Consider the following 18149-nt stretch of genomic DNA (forward strand, 5'->3'; position numbering starts at 1 on the left):
CCTCTGTATCGAGCCTTGATAAGACCTCATCTCGACTACTGTGCCCAGATTTGGTCACTTAGGTTTCTTCTTGATGAGGAGGAGGTTGAGAGGATCCAGAGGTGGGTGACCAAGATGATAGCAGGTCTGTGGAATGAACCTTATGAGAACAGGTTGAGGATTTGTGGTTGCAAAAATTGGTTGATAGGCGGAGTAGGGGAGATATGATTGAGACATTCAAATTACTGAAGGGTTTCTATAAAATTAATTCAGAAGATATTTTTGAGAACAATGCTGCTTGTGGACTAGGGGACATCCATGGAAACTAGGCAAAAGTGTGGTTAGTAAGGGTGTTAGAGCTGGTTCTTTACTTTTAGAGTGGTGAATGAGTGGAATGGGCTGCCAGAGTCTGTGGTGGATGCTGTGAGAGTGAATGAGTTTAAGGCGAGTTATGATAGATACTGTATGAATGTTGAATAGTTGTGATGAACATGATTTTGAGCCTGCCTCGATGAGTCAAAGGACTCCCTGGAGTTGCCTGTAATGATAATAATAATAATAATGGTGGATCCCCAGAAGTGAGATCATTATAGGTTCGATTCTAGTAGCCAACTTTTTTTTCAGTATGTTTTTTCTCCTGACTGGTGGGGGTTTCGATCCCACAGCATAGAAAAACCGATCGCAGAACTCATGATTTCAGAAAACAATAAATGTTATGGTTCGTAGACTTCAAGATAACGAAATGGCAGCTTTGTCTGCTATATTCTTGCCCTGATACCTCAAAATCATCAGTAGTAATGGGTGATCAGCATTAGTTAAGGATTGAGTCTGTCCACAGATTTCTGTTTCATTAGGGAAAGAGCTCAGCTTACTCTCTTCTTTGGGAATAAACAAATAACAGGTTTATTTTATTTAAAAAAAAAATTTACGTTTAAAAAGAAAAGATAATGAAGCAGTTAGTTCCGCATTACATCGAACGTTAAAATCTCATCGTGAGCCACAGATTTGTGTAATTACATCTCGTGCATGTTTGTGTGCCTACCTCATACAAATGTAGAGCAGTGAAGACGCGCCGTTGGAAATTATTCGAATTTTAACTTTCGAAAGATGAAATACATGAATGAAAGAATAAATCAGAATAAATGTAAATAGAGTAATGATTTAATCAGTAATCAAATCGCATCAGAAACCGTGTACTTGAAAGGAAGTACCGTATTTTCCGTTGTATAAGACGCACTTTTTTACCTTAAAAATTCATCTTAAAAATGGGATGCGTCTTATATAATGAAGGTGAAGATTGTTTCCTCTTTTCAAAGTCATATGCACTCACTTTTATGTTCCAAGATCTTTGTAGGCGGTTAATGGTGCAATCAAATTGATGCGTGACCTTCACGTGACTTCTAGCACGTCATTGGCTAAGAACGGGGAGCCCCTATTCAAGTTTCATAATATCGTATCCGAGTAATCAGTTACCGATGTTTATCAGTATTGAGTTGACGTGTTGAGATATTTTGTGTTCAGTTTGATATTTCCCCGTAGATTTTAGTGATGGAAAAAAACAGGCGACATTCATATACTTCAAGTTACAAATTGCAGGTTTTAAAAAATGCTGAAAAACATGGGAATAGGGAAGCTGAAAGACATTTTGGACCTCCGACTACAGAAAAAATTATTAGAACTTGGCGTGGTCAGAAGGAGATTTTGTACAATTTGTGTAAAGAAAAGCGCGCGGAACGTGGAAAAATTGCGAAGTGATCAGAACTAGAGACCGAAGTTTTGAAATGGGTGCAAGAAAATCGGCAAAATGGCATTGCCATTTCAACAAAAATGATTCATACACATGCAGCCAAAATAGCCTGTGAGCGTAACATTGAAGATTTTAAAGGTGGTGCGTCATGGTGTTACTGTTTCATGAAACGCAGTGGACTTTGTATGCGTACAAAAACAAAAATCAGTCAAAAAATGCCAAAAGAATATGAAGACAAAATTATTTCTATATTATAAGAAATTAATGATGATAGAGAAGAGTCAGATGACAGTGACATGGGTTTTGCAGGTTTCTGAAAGGTCAGTTTACTATTAAAAGTTACCTATTATTTTACCCATTTTTTTTTTAAATCATAAGTTTAGGTTTTTTTCAGAAAAGTGTATTAAATTTCTTGGGTGCGTCTTATACACCGGAAAATACGGTATTTAGTATCCTTTCTTTTAGACTTACACGGTGATGCGAATATATTTTGGAAAATTATGGAGACAATTACCCTGTTTGAGTAAAACTTTAGTTTAATATAAACCAAAATCCACATTCGACCTTTATATTAAGGTCTTCTTCTGGAGCATATATACTATATACAGAGAAACAAGCTGCACTACAATCTACATGGAGTAGATTGCAAACAGAGCTATAACAATTTGCTCTAACCAGCAAGCTCTGAAATAGGAACTAAAAATCATCAGCGACACATTTATAAATAACGGCTATAACAAAAATACTATTAATAAAGTACTTCATAAAAGATCATCAAAAAAGAATCTAGATTACAGTAAAACCATAGCCATCCCATAAATTAAAGGGTTATCAGAAAAATCAACAGACTCTTACACCAATATAATCTCAATGCCACCTTTAAACCACCTACAAAACTTAAAAACATATTCAACTCCTCTAAGGATTCTCTCCTCCCATTATCTTGGAATGTATTGCATCCTCTGCACCTGTAACTTACCATACATTGGTGAAACAGGACGTACAATCCCTATACGTAAGAAAGAACACATAAGACACATTAAATATAACAATTTTGGTGAGGCAGGCCTCTCAGATCACACTCTCAACACCTTACACCAAATCGACTGGAAAAGTACCCACTCTTTACACTATACAAAAACCTGATATGAAAGAAAATTTAAGAAAGCCTGCGAAATTCTGATAAACCAACCAAACATCAACAATAATAGTGGCAGGAAAATTTCAAGAATCTGGACAGCACGCATTCAGCCTACTTAATATTTAGTATCCAGCATACTTCAGGGCTCTAGGCAACCTTCAGCTAGTATTGGAAACCATCCCATACCAACTGGTTGGAATATATATGTATAATCATGGTGTTTGTATGTATATATGTATAATCATCTGTTTATATGTATAATTAAATGCATATGTAGAATATATATAATATGTATAAGGTTTATATGTATAATCATAAATATATAGACTTGTTATTGTTCCCAGTGTAATTTTACAACCAATAGATAATATTAATAATAGGACTCTAGCGTTGATGTAGTAAGTTTTTTTATTTTATTTTATTTTTTTTTTTTACCGGAGGTCAGGCCAATAATTGTTGTAACGATTGGTCAGTAACTTTGATAACCCATGTAGATTGTAGTGCAGCTTGTTTCTCTGTATATAGTATACATGGTCCAGAAGATGACCTTGATATAAAGGTCGAAACGTCGAATGTGGATTTTGGTTTATATTAAACTAAAGTTTTACTCAAACACGGTAGTTGTCTCCATAATTTTCCAACATGTAGAAGTATTTAGTACGTGATTTTGTTACTAAATAGAATTCTAAAGACTAGAAGAGTCTTTTAACCTAAAATTTGGGAAATCGGTTGGCGTCAGAAAAATTCGTCCTGTGTTCTCACAGATTAGGAAGACCCACTGCACCGTTCGAACATTTTCTAAAGGTAAAAGTGATTCATATTTCTCCTATTCCGAAATCGTATTGAATGCTATTTAAAACATTGCTGACATCATGAAATGAGATGCTTTTTGAAATCGGCGTATGCATGCCCAAGGAAACTACTTCAAAGGTGGGTCGGTTGTTTGCAATTACGGTCGAACTAACAAAGTTATGAGGTTAATATATTAAGTATGTTAATTGCTTGTATTATTCGGACCTTTTTGTCCTGTTTTGCCGGATGAAAACACCCTATCATGGAGAAGGGCTAATTCACCTTTATCTGACTTATATGCAGATACTGCATTGCTTAACTTAATTTTTGTACATAGTATTTACTAATTTATCTCTTTCCGACTATTTATTAATGCCTTGTATACTGTTATAACCTTTGCTATGGTGCAATATGACATTTGCTGTCTTTGCGCGAATTAATAACCAACCAATCTTACCCATTGAGGCATTATTGAAGGAGGTAGTCAGCCTGTTCCATTTTATCCCCACAACAGAACTTTTGCATCATACCTTCTGTTCATCATGAATGGTTGGAAAATGCATGCTTCTTTTTCCTTTTTTTTTTTTTTTATCTCCATTATCAAGCTAATTGTTATGCATCTGATGCCATCTTTTTTGGTAGGGGAGCTGTTATCTGGTCAGCGTCTATTTAATTATTTTGGTATTCACAAGGTCTCATTTTATTATGAACTCAAATAAATCAAAATTTTGTCTCTATTTTAACTCGCCCCCCCCTCCTCAAATATAAAATTTGCTGAAAAAGCGAATGAATTATGGCTCTCCTGAAAAAAAAAAAAAAAGTTTGGCTATAATATATTCCGGTGTACAAGTCGACCTGGCGTATAAGTCAATATTGGAATTTTTTGAGTTTATTTGAGTTTTTATAGTATACTCGTCGTATAAGTCGATTCGAAAAATTTCTTTTTCGTATTGACCAGTTGACCAATAGTGAACTAAAGTCCAATGGCTCCTTTTAAAAGAATGAAATATGACGCGAGTTTTAAGTGCAAAGTGATTAAATTTGCAAAAGAAAATATTAACTGTGTTGCTGCATGTCAGTTCTGAGTAAACGAAAAACTAGTTCGCGATTGGAGAAAAAATGAAACTTTAATAATGAAAATGCCAAAAAATAAGTGCGCATTACGGAAAGGAATTTGTAAGTGGCCTATTCGAGGAAATAATGTTGCGGATTGGGTTCGAGAAAATCGCCAAAATGGACTCATTATAACGAGAAATAATATTCGTTTATTAATTATAATAAGAGCCAAAGGCTTCGATTCGGCGACATGAACTTATTTAAGTTAAGGGATATTGCATCCCATATTGTTTCTTAGCCGAATAAGAAACTCAAAGAGTTTCATGCCGAACATAGAAACTATATAAAGTTCGGCGATTCCAAGCGTAAGCCCCAAAATACCAAGAATAGTGATTGGAGCTTGCTCCACCCTTTCTATGAGTTGTCTCAGTTTGCACTACCCAAATGGATTAGGTGCTGCTTTCCAGGTATTTGCTTACGCTTGGAATCGCCGAACTTTATATAGTTTCTATGTTCGGCATGAAACTCTTTGAGTTTCTTATTCGGCTAAGAAACAATATGGGATGCAATATCCCTTAACTTAAATAATATTCGTTTATTTTCCTTGAAGTGGGGCAAAGCAAATAAAAAGGACAGCGAAAACTTCAAAGCTACAGTGAGTTGGTGTACCCGGTTTATGGAAAGGAAAAATTTAGTGCTTCGACTAAAAACGAAAATCGCACAGAAGCTGCCAAAGGATTTGGATGATAAGTTATTAAGTTTTCAAAGATATATAATTGCTAAAAGAAAGCAAAAAAATATTTATTGTCTCAAATCGGAAATATGGACGACACTCCAGTTATGTTTGACATGATCGGGAATAGAACAGTAGAATTGAAAGGAAGTAAAACTATTTCTTTAAAAACAACTGGACATGAAAAAAGCCGTTTCACAGTTATACTTGCTTGTATGGCTGATGATACTAAATTAAAACCTATGATAATTTTTAAAAGAAAAACAATGCCAAAGATCAAAATTCCAAGAAACGTTTTTGTCCATGTTCATGAGAATGGTTCGATGGACGAAGCAGGAGTTAAGCTGTGGATAAAAAATATTTGGAATGCACGACATGGTGCATTAAAAAATCCAAACAGTCTTTTAGTGTGGGACATGTTCAAATCCCATTTAACGGAGAGCACAAAATCTTTATTAAGAGAGAATAATACCAATATGGCAGTGATTCCAAAGTGGGTTAACTTCACTAGTGCAACCGTTGGATGTTTGTATAAACAAGCCATTTAAAGACCGTTTACGAAAACAGTAGAATGCGTGGATGCAAGAAGGAGAGAAAAGTTACACAAAAGGAGGACAAATGTGACATGCGTCTTTGGTGACTATGTGTGAATGGGTAGCGAAAGCATGGGATGAAATAAAACCAGATACAGTAATAAAATCTTTTAAAATATGTGCTATATCTAACAAATTAGATAGCTAGGAAGATGATTTTGTTTACAATGATGATGAAATTGATGGTAAATCTGATGGAGAAAACGATACAATTTATATGACGATATACCGGAAGAAATTACAGAACCAGAGTACAATGAACTTTTCGTACATTCAGACAGTGAAAATCAAATTTTAATTATGTAGTTACCTACCTATTTTCTTTTCTAAATAAATAATTATATAACATTGTAAATATTTTTTTCTGTAAATAAATTTGATATAAGTCGAAAAAATTTGTATTTCGTGAAGTAAAACCTTCCTACTAATGTAGTCATATTTAATATAATTACAGTAGTGAACATTAAAAAATAAAGTGTTAAGCATGGATGAAATGTCGCCCTTGTAAATGTATTGACTTAAACATAGCTTCTTTCCTTGTCTAGATCGATCCTTCCGACGAAGAGATAAAGTAATAAAAGGAGAGAGTCACAACTCTCCTTTTCCCTTTTTATTTGATGTGAATTTTTTTTTTTAATTAACAGAGGCAAGAGTTTCTGATCTGCATAAACAAAATTTCTTGTGAGGTACAATGTAAAAAGAGTCACAGCACAACATTTATCTTGCCTAAATGTAGGAAAATTAAGGAAACATCAAGTATAGAAATATATTATTTCTTTAACAAGAATTAATTACCAGTGGCTTAAAATAATTTCAAGCTGAAATGTTACAAGTTTCAATCATTACAGTCAAATGATTTTATATAGCATATCTGTTAATTACTAATTTAAATACATAAATTTAGATACAGACCATAATAACAAACAAACCATTGCCCCACCCTACACTTTTATGAACATAAATCGCGCATGATCATTACAACGATACGTGCGATTTGTGTTTCATTCGATTTCTGAGGTTATTTTCAGCGCTTTTTTTTTTTTTTTTTTTGTAAACCAATACGTGCTGATACTCATTCTTTGTTAGCAGAAAAAATTGAAAATTAAAACGAAAAGGAAAAAAAATTATTTACTGTTAGTGTTTTTGCAATAAGAACAACAAATGAAGTATATAACACACAGTTGATTAAGCATATATTTACAAGAATATAAAAAATAAGGAAAATATATACGAAAAAAATTAATGAAAACTTTATATAGCAAAAATACAAAAAATATATATAGCAAATATTTTAATAATAGACGTAGTGAAAAATTCAACTTTCAGTAAATAATTTGTTGCGCTGTAGGTAAACTAAAAAATTACTGAATACTGTATTACAAATTTCTAAATGTATCATGGTTTATCCATTATATTAATGGATACACCATGATACCTTTGGATTTTGCTAAAGCTTTTGACAGAATAGGGCATGGAATACTGTTGCATAAATTAACAGAGGCAAGAGTTTCTGATCTGCATAAACAAAATTTCTTGTGAGGTACAATGTAAAAAGAGTCACAGCACAACATTTATCTTGCCTAAATGTAGGAAAATTAAGGAAACATCAAGTATAGAAATATATTATTTCTTTAACAAGAAATAATATATTTCTTGTTAAAGAAATAATATATTTCTATACTTGATGTTTCCTTAATTTTCCATAAACAAATAATGGGTTTGGGTTATACAATATTAGCATGGATAAGAGGATGGCTGACTGACAGATATCAAAAAGTGGTATATGGGGAGGGGTGAATCTGCAAGATTCAAGGTAACCAGTGGTGTGCCTCAAGGATCAGTCCTTGGTCCACCGTTATTCAATCTGCATTAATGACATTAGAAGGATTTGACATACAACTATTTGCTGATGATGCAAAGATAGGGTAATCAGGAGTGCTCCTGATACGCAGTACTTTGCAGAATGATTCGAATAGGCTGGAATTGTGGGCATGTGAAAATTACTGTTATGTCACTATTAATAAATGCTAAGATATGCACTTTGGCGTGATTATACGAAGGGATAATACGAGATATCCAATGTCGTATTATATTGGTGGGATTATGTTTGAAGAAACTGATGAGGCTAGCAGGGGTGAATGCTGGTCTTGAAATTCACGCTTGCTCTTTTTATCATTCAGGGAGTGAGAGGTGTGATTGAAGTCTGATTAGCGGAATAATGAATTACTGACCATTTAAAACTATATATTTAGACATTTATGTACATTTAATAATACAAATACAACATTTATTTTACAAATGATATTCTATCTTTTTCAATTTAGCTACTTGAATACAAATTCTACCCTACGGTTCTTCTTTATGAACTGGTCAATAACATCGTCATAAAAAGTTGGTTGTAACTTAATTTTCCCAAGCAACATGCACACTTGTAAAGGATGGCTGAAGCTCACTGGCTAGAGCTACTTTCACTGCATATGACCTGTGTTTAAGACGACGTGAAGGGAGCGGTAATTGCTGTGCGCGCGCATGAAATCTGCTGTAGCGAGGATCTGGAAGCTCACATAACCAAGCAAGCCAAGGTAGCTTTGACTAGACGAGCAAGTATCGGCCCTCGATACACAACGCAAAGCTCAATTATTGCTGCGCAAGCTTAAGACGTCTTCTGTCTTCTACAAAAATAAAAGCCTAAATGGAATGCTTATAAATGCATGCATTTATTAACAAATCAATATTACTTCTTTCTCAAGTAATGAACTTGCATAGCAAGCATGGAAAATTCGCCCCTGAAGGCTAGAGATCTTAGGATTTTAGTGGACACGAAATTGAAGTTCAAGGGTGTCATATAGCAAAAGTTGTGAATACAAAGTCAACAAATTAACTCAAAAGATAATTGCAATGCCGAACGAACGTTGACATGTAAAGATAAGGATGTCATTTTGTCTCTAGCAAACAGGAGAAAGAATGGTGATATGACTGAGACGTACAAACTTCTGAAAGAGTTATACAGAATTTCAGTAGATGGAATTTGTCATTTTATGAAGGATGAGAAAAAGACGCGAGGTCATCTATGTAAGTTGAGAATGACTGCTGTCTTATAGATTGCAATCACGCACTACTCTTATAGAGTAGTGCGTGAATGCAATGAACTGCCGTTGAATGTTGTGTGGGCAAGTAGCGTGAATAAATTCAAGAACAGGTATGACAGCTGGTGCGAATAGTATGGCCTCCCTCGATGAGTTCCTGACTCCCTGGAGGTCTCTTTTAATAATAATAATAATATATTTTCTTCAAAACATTCACCGTAGACGCACACTATCCACTGGGAGCCTCTCTTCACTTAATAAAAAGGACTTGACATTACATTCTTTCTGACCATACCCTTATCCAGCTTCCAGGGATTACCCCAATTTCCTTCTATTACCTGCAATGAGCTGTAAAATTTCTCAATTATCTATATTGTAAGAACCCTTATTGTAGAGTCCTTTACTTTATGTTTCTTTTTCTATCAATATTTCCTCTCCTCTCATTCTGCTATTTTTTTTTCGATCTTTGAAGGACACTCATTCGTGATGTGTTCATATCAAGCCCTTGTAAACAGGGAGAATGAAACTTCATTATTCCTAGAAGTTTTCTTTTCAACATTGCCTTGGTAAAGTGGCCTCTAAATCTGAACTCACTATCCATTACCACTAAGTTTCTAGCTTCATCAGCCACTTGCAACATATTCCCATAAATATAATATAATACTCAGTATGCAAGATGTTGGGCCCAAAACCTCACATCATTAACATTTGCCCTTGAAGTGAAAAGTATAGTATCTGTCACCATTACTTCAATTTGATTTTTGGAAGGCGGCAAAGTGCATGTATCTTAGAACACCTTTACTACGAGTTGCCATGATGTTGCACTAATGGTAAGGTCTCTCCATCAAGGAGAAATGAAACACACACACACACTTACTAAAGTGAAACAACCCCCCCCCAAAAAAAAAGACATATCTATTTATTAAACTAAAACGAAAGTTTCTCAAAATAAAACGTGTCCTTACTACGTATAAATAAAATAAAAACAAAAAGCGTATCAAAGTTAATGACAAACATGTATTTTATTAAGTATAATTTCTGGGAAATTCCCATGCTACTCCTCTAAAACACTATTAATATAATTAACGGCTATTTTAGCCTGTTTTTGTTTAGGAGTGTCCCTTATATTTTAAGGGACACTCCTAAACAAAATCAGGCTAAAATAGCCGTTAATTATATTAATGTATTTTATTACTATTCAAATACACCATAGCGTGTGTGTGGGGGGGGGGGGAACTCAAATAAACAACAAAAACAGAAATTAAGAAATATTTTATTTAATGCAACACATGTGTTTGTCATAAAATATAAAATAATTTATTTTTATTCGCAGGAATAAACAGATTTTTGCTCACCATGCTTATTCTTTTGAAAACGAATAAAAGTTTTCTTTGTATAATGATAATTATCACCTTACCAATAGACTGCAAATGCAAGAAGAACAAGTAGATTTATTATAAGGCTAAATACGGTATGGACTCAATTAGTCTGTGTACTACCTGTAGGACAGTAAGTGTAAAAGGGAGATATATCCGGAATGAAAACGACCTGGGCTCTGCATAATAATAATAATAAATAAAAAAAAAACACGTCGCGCTCGCAGACACTCTATACATTATCATCAAGACAATACTAATTTTACAATTAAAATTTTAATCGAGAATATTCAAACTAGCATGCCGTATATATATATTTATTTAAAACTGTAAATAAATCGTCAGCTCAACACGGAAGTGACATAATATACCTTCAAGCGAGTTCCCTCTGGAAGGGATATAACACCGCCTAGCGTGAAATGTGTTAAAGCTGTGAAATCCATGATATGTACTCTGATATTTTTTATTGTAATTTTATTATAGTTCATTCTTTAAAAAAATGTTGGTCTCTACCCACAGTTTGAAAAACACTGATTAGTACAGTCACTTGAACTCGTTCAAATGATGTTGGATTTTTGTAGCTACTGGGATTTGAACAAATTAATTTTGTGCTCTCAATTTCGCACTTTATAGCTAGACAAAAAAAAAAGGGCAAAATTAATGTGCAAAATATTACGTTAGGTTAGGAGGTTTGAATGCGTTACACCCTCAAAATGTCACTGTTGTATTAAAGGAAAATAGCTGCAAATTCGTTTAAATTTGAGTGGCTCCACATATGTGACATAATTTGTTTAATAAACTGCACGTATAGAAATATTTAGCATGCAACGTTGTTTTAATAAAACTCTGCCTCCCCCCCCCCTCACACACACACATTGAGTCTGACTGGAAACGTGCGCACAAAATGTTTTTCATGACCACTTGAGGATGGCATAAATTAGAGGGAATATTGTTTATGAGACTGGCTAATTCCTTCTAAACAACAAAACCGAAGGACAAATGCCACCACTTGTAGCAAACTAAGGAACTATCCGATGATGGTTATCTTCAGGTTAGTAAATCATTTGCAAATAATGAACATTTAAGGAAGTTATACATTCATCTTCCAACATCTTTATGTCATGTCAATTAAAGCTTAATAATTCTAGAAAAAACTAAATAGATGAAAACCTAATTGACGAACTGGATAACGATAAGAAAGTGGTTTAGCAAGTATAAGCTTCGATGTGATTCTCATAGCTTTGATGTTTATAAAGGCGTTTTTATTAAACTACGAAATGTATAAGACTTGATAAAGCAGAATACAATATGGAAAAAAAAATGTTTGGACATTTTATATACAGGGTGGTTCAAAATTTCACGTACAAACTTTGAGGGGAGGTAGAGAACACCAAAATAAACCATAATCATATACGAAAGCATGACCGGAAACGGCACCGGAAGGTACTAACAGGGACACAAAGATACACAAATAACACAAGGCAGTAAGTAGTGTAAAAAACTTTATTAGCCGTAACTGAACAGTTCAATAGTAGTTGGATACATAATATAGTAAACGACGTGCATGTCTGCCATCTCAGCGTTCGTGAAAAGACGCATGTTATTCGTACGACATCGAAAGCTTGAATGAGGAAGCCCCAATTACTCACCTGAAGCGCTGGCGAACAGCGCCACCTATCACTTTTGGGTGGCGTTTCCGGTCATGCTTTCCTATGTGAATATGATTGATTTTGACGTTCTCTACCTCCCCTCAAAGTTTGTACGTGGAATTTTGAACCACCCTATACATTGCACTTTTAATGTAAATCCTGCCTACAAAAGTTCTAAACCTATAGCACATTAGTGGGTGGGTGGAATGACGACTCCAGAAACTGTTTTAGAAACCAAACATGAAACATGTTCAAGCATTTTCAAATCTTTAATGATGGTGGTTTCATACCAGGAGATAAAATTTATCTACCACGAAAAATACATTTAGGCGTGAAAAAAGTCCATTATTAATGAAGCTAGTAATCAGTTTTACTTAAAATGTTTTTAAGCGGACTTAAAGACATTTTAATAAATGAGAATGCACTTGACAAAAAAAAAAAAAAATCACTCTTTATGAACCTCTGAAAACAGACGACATATATCCCAGCACATTAGAAACAACTTTCCAGTTGACTGGAGAACTGCAAACATTATCTCATTCGTGTAAGTCGAACATCTGTGTTGGGTAAAATAATGGAATATGTTAAGAGCGTATTAAAATAAATAAATGAATAAAAAACATCCATAACCAGAGTGAGCCCGATGACTTTCTTATTTTAAAAAATAGAAGGAAATTGATAAAAGTTTCTAGAGCATATAGTTTCCGAATTACGTAACTATTAATGTGCCATCGATGGACTAAAAATTTTCACTACGCTCACTCACTTTACTTGTCATTCTGGCCTTCAAAAAATAATTAAATTAAATTTAAAAAATAAATAAAATAGTTTATACAACGATTTTAAAGAGAATGTACCTTCACTATGAACTAAGATGTCGTTCACAAAATAAAAAATGCGAATCAAAACCAGTCCTGATTCAAGAAAAACACATAACATAACATAAGCACATAAAACAACAACAAAATACTGATTTTTTTTCATACAATAAATAAATCTAATGCAACAGTCTAAACATTTTCAGAAACACCAAGCGTGCAACAGTTTCATTGTTAAAAACAACTAAAAAACGTTTAATAAGCGATGTCTTGATCAATATACGCCTTATGCCCACTACAATGTTATTTAAAATGTTGTTTGCTACTAGCTGAGACTCTGCTCGTGTTGGTTCCATGCAAGGGCGTTAATTAATTATTTTGTAAATTCTCTTCCGTGTTATCCACCCTACTGACAAAGTAATATCTCCTGACTCGTAGCATAAAAAAAAATTAATAAATAATAAATAAAATCTTCAAAATAAATCAAGCCACAATTCCAACACCTAACGTGAGCCATCTTTATTATTATTATTGTTGTTGTTTTTTTTTTCATGGGATGCGTAAATAGCATACTGGAATCATTTATACAAGCAATCCTATAAGCAGCGCTCCCGTAGCATGATTGGAAGAAAGGCGGCACGTTACGCCCAAAATTCGATTCTCGTCACGATGAGAGGAATTTTTATGTGTGTGTTTTTTTTTCAATTGACGGTGGGTTAGCCGATCTGATACGGAGATAACAGGGCTTTTTCTCCCTGAAAAGAGTTTTTTATCCCGCATACAGAGAAATCGGCCACGCAACTTACAGACAAAAAAAAAAATACTAGTTGGTGATGGAGACACAGTTGTAAAGTGTCCTCCCTTGATGAGTATCTAGAGTCCTCGGAGATGTCACATGTAATAATAATAACTAACCTTTCCTTATCACAAATGACGAATTTCTCCTTAACACGTTCATTGCCAATCACGCGATATCGCGCGATGCGAGTTCTCACCAAACGGCCGATCACGCGTTATCACGTTGACGTCGCTAATTAAATAAAAAAAAAAAATAAAAAAAAAAATTTGACCACCACACGAAATTCCAATTTTCAGCTTGGCAATGAACGATATCGCGCGATCACGCGATGCGAGTTCTCACCAAACGGCCGATCACGCGTTATCGCGTTGACGTCGCTAACAAAATAAAAAAAATTTGGCCACCACACGAAATTCCAATTTTCAGCTTGGCAATGAAAGTGTTAAATATGAGTTTTCCCCCCCCCCCCACCCCCCCCCCCCCCCACCCCCCCCCCCCCCCACCCCCCCCCCCCCCCACCCCCCCCCCCCCCCACCCCCCCCCCCCCCCACCCCCCCCCCCCCCCACCCCCCCCCCCCCCCACCCCCCCCCCCCCCCACCCCCCCCCCCCCCCACCCCCCCCCCCCCCCACCCCCCCCCCCCCCCACCCCCCCCCCCCCCCACCCCCCCCCCCCCCCACCCCCCCCCCCCCCCACCCCCCCCCCCCCCCACCCCCCCCCCCCCCCACCCCCCCCCCCCCCCACCCCCCCCCCCCCCCACCCCCCCCCCCCCCCACCCCCCCCCCCCCCCACCCCCCCCCCCCCCCACCCCCCCCCCCCCCCACCCCCCCCCCCCCCCACCCCCCCCCCCCCCCACCCCCCCCCCCCCCCACCCCCCCCCCCCCCCACCCCCCCCCCCCCCCACCCCCCCCCCCCCCCACCCCCCCCCCCCCCCACCCCCCCCCCCCCCCACCCCCCCATCTATAACTTCGTAAATAGTATAGGTGTTCAGGCATATTTATGTTCCAGGCGTTAAAATCGGCTGTCATCCCGGCTTAGGCTCTCACATTGCTGCAGGATATCTCCCATAGTCTTGAAAGTTTGACTATTAACTTGGATTTTCGAATGGTTTTATCGTCATGTTCTACTATTCGCAGCCGATTGTGAAACGCAGTCAGGGTGTTTCCGCATAACGGAAGAACACCCCTAGTGAGGAAATCGAGCTTGTCTTTTATTCGTCGATATGCCCTAGCTCGATTTCCACGTCTTTAATTAGGGGATCCCTGGGAAGACCGTTTCTCCGGTTCGGCGATCCATCCTAGTTCTCTGTATCATTGTTTTCCTTTGTATATAAGCCCTTTCTCTCGAGCAATTCTGAGAGAGCCGTTTAATTAGTTTTTAAAGGTGACCCATGCGCTCCAGTGGATATTCTTTCATTTGTGACATAGCAGTTGTAAATTCTCATTATGCATTTTCGGGAAGTTTGGAAGATTTCCAAAGGTCCTTTGGAAGTGTCAACGACCTCGGGTAGTTCGATAGTTAACAGAACCAGTTTATGGTTTGTTATTGAACTGCCAACCGCTATACTGAAATAACTCGTGGCTCTAAATTTCCGGAAATGTAAATACGGTTGAGACTCCTCCTCGCGACCACGTGGTACCGACTCTGTCGGGATTATGCCCCCTCTAGATGTCAATGAGGTCGACATTATCAGAGCACAGTTGCAGTTTCCTAGAGCCACCGGTACCAGAATCGTTGTTACCGCAAATCCTTTTCATATTGTTTGTCTGCGATACAGTTCCATCCCCCCCACCTTCTACCCCCAAACTTCCAGTCTACGGAGGTTGGACGTCCTACAACATCTTTCGGTACATTGAAAAATCCGCCTCGAATAGGCTGGGTTTTTTCAATGTGCAGAGACTCCCTCCCTCCGAAACACCAGAAGCTTTGCAAAGGGAAGCTTCTGGTCAAGTTTTCCAATGTCCCAAAACTGATAAAAATGCGTCTCCTGCAGTAGTAGTACATGAACCGGATGAAGAAAAGTTTCCAAAAAACAGCGCGCTATGAGGAGATAGATCGCAAACCGTTGCTATACGAAGTGGTAACGTAAAAAGGAAAATTCTTAGTCATGTTAAAATATTTTAGTATTTAATTCTCATCCCCTTAATAATTTAATTGTCTCATGTGTGTTATGTCCTCTTCACTGATTATGTGTGGGGGAAGTCACCAGCACCTCGAGCGATCCCTCAGATCGCCCAACAATGAGAGATCTTAACGATCATTTAACTGAGCGGAGGTCCTGCTCAATAACAGGCTCATCCTACGACTGAGCAGAACCATGTTCAAAGCGCATGTCTGAAGAGCTGAGATAGAATACTTAAGTCAGATGAGACAGTTACGGAGAGAGTGGACCAGTCCACATTGACAAATGGGTCAACCGAACCTTCCTTGTTGAATATGTAAAATACTGGTTCGCCGAACATTTCGATTGCAACGAGGAGCTTTGCCATTGCACCAGATGTTCCCCGGAAGGAGCGGATTATGATTGCTCCCCCCCCCCCGATTGTACTCGGAACTGAAGGGGGGGGGTGTTTCCATTGCTGATGGGTTTTGCGAATTTCACAATTTTCTTGGGCAGACGATGTAACTGTGGCTGGTGGGGACTGCTCTTCCTTGCAGGTAGATTCTTTCTTGGCTGGTTGTCGTTTTGACTTTATATTTTCTTCTACTAGATCTCTATCGTTAAGTTTTTCCTTCCATTTCCTCTACTCCTCACCCCTCTTTGGCAGATGATGTTGATGTCCGTTCTTTAACTGTCGTCAGTTTTTGTGGAGGAAGTCCTGGATTCTATTTTACGGTTTTGCTTTTCCTTCTTGGTTTTTTCCATGCGACGTCTTTGTAAATTCTGCCCGTTTCACCCCCTCCTCCGAATCGGCTGTTGTTGCTGGTAGCGGTGGAAATTCAGGAGCCCTGTTTGTGTATTCTCTGACGTGTCCGTGCTATCTGAATTAGACGTGTTGGTCATGTTGCTGGCATTTTCTGCAAGGACCATTGCAGTGCTCTAGTGTGTGTGATTCGTTGCAGTTACGACATTTGGCTTTTATGCACTATGCTCCTAGATGGTCATAGGAGCCACATCTAAAGCACTGCCTCCTGACACTCAGTAACTAACCATAACCCGTGCAGAACCAATTAGTCCGAAATTTGGAACAGGGCTTCACTTCCATGGTGAAGCTAATCTCTCCAGATTTCCTGCAGTTTATAATTGGCAGTACCTTACTTAATGTCCTTAACAGTTCCCCATTTCCAGAAGATTATGAATAACGTCGTCACTGTTTTCAACGTATTTTAAACGAAATCTGTCTATTTTGATTGTTCTAAGCAGGCTTTCATCATGACCGGAGTTATTTTGGCCCCGGCGTATTTAAAACCTCGTAGCAACTTCTCTCGAATATATATTCTTGACCACAATCTGAAATCCTCCGCCGCCGTATCAAGTGAAACCATAAATATTGTTGTATCCTGCTGCCTCGCGTAAAGCTTGGCATATTACTCTTTTTTTCTATCTTAGAGTCTATTTCAAAGCCTAACATTCTTACCTTGGGCAAGAACTTCAAACCATAACTAATTTAAAAGTGTTACAAGATGTGGGAAAAAAAGGAAGAAAGTAAGTGTAGTGGTTAAAACTACTACAGTACATCCCGTAGGAACAAGATTTACTAACAAGTAATTCTATAAGCACGAAAAGCTTACTAGCCAAAGTAAAAATTTGCGTACAAGAGAAACTAGATACGACCTTACCTCACGACAGACGTTCTTACTTCTGCAAGACACTAGATACAACTAGCGACATCCTTAAAAATAAATATAATTACCACATGATAACAAATCCACCTATTTTTTTTACAAATAATAATACACGTACCTTCGTTTAATCAGCTGCAAATAGTAGCACAAATATTCCTAATATATTTTGCAAGCGCAGCTAACCGCCTCTGGTATGTCAGCCGATCAAAGCAAGCTATTTTCAAATAAGCATTCATTATCTTTAGAAATGAAAATACCAGAGGAAATATAAAGTGGGATAAGAAAAGATTGCACTGAATCATGTTAAGTGCAGAAATTGTTAAGTGCAAAATTTTAAGGACAGCTTTGGTCTCGTATGATGAGAAAATATTAAAAGTCTGCAGACGTTTGTCCAGAATTTCTGTAAAGTAGTTCTAATTCTGAAGGGCTGTTCTTGTAAATAAATAAATAAATAAATAACATAACGATTGAACTAAAAATAACAATTTTACAGAAAATTGCCACCGAACTGTCTTTTAATAATCGTGTAACTAGTTCTGATATTTTTAATAATTAATATTGTATTAATCAATGTAATGGTTCTGATAAACCGTTG

The sequence above is a fragment of the Typopeltis vanoorti genome, chromosome 7 (assembly GCF_054136105.1).
Source record: "Typopeltis vanoorti isolate ZY-2024b chromosome 7, IOZ_Tvanoo_1.0, whole genome shotgun sequence".
Taxonomy (NCBI): domain Eukaryota; kingdom Metazoa; phylum Arthropoda; class Arachnida; order Uropygi; family Thelyphonidae; genus Typopeltis; species Typopeltis vanoorti.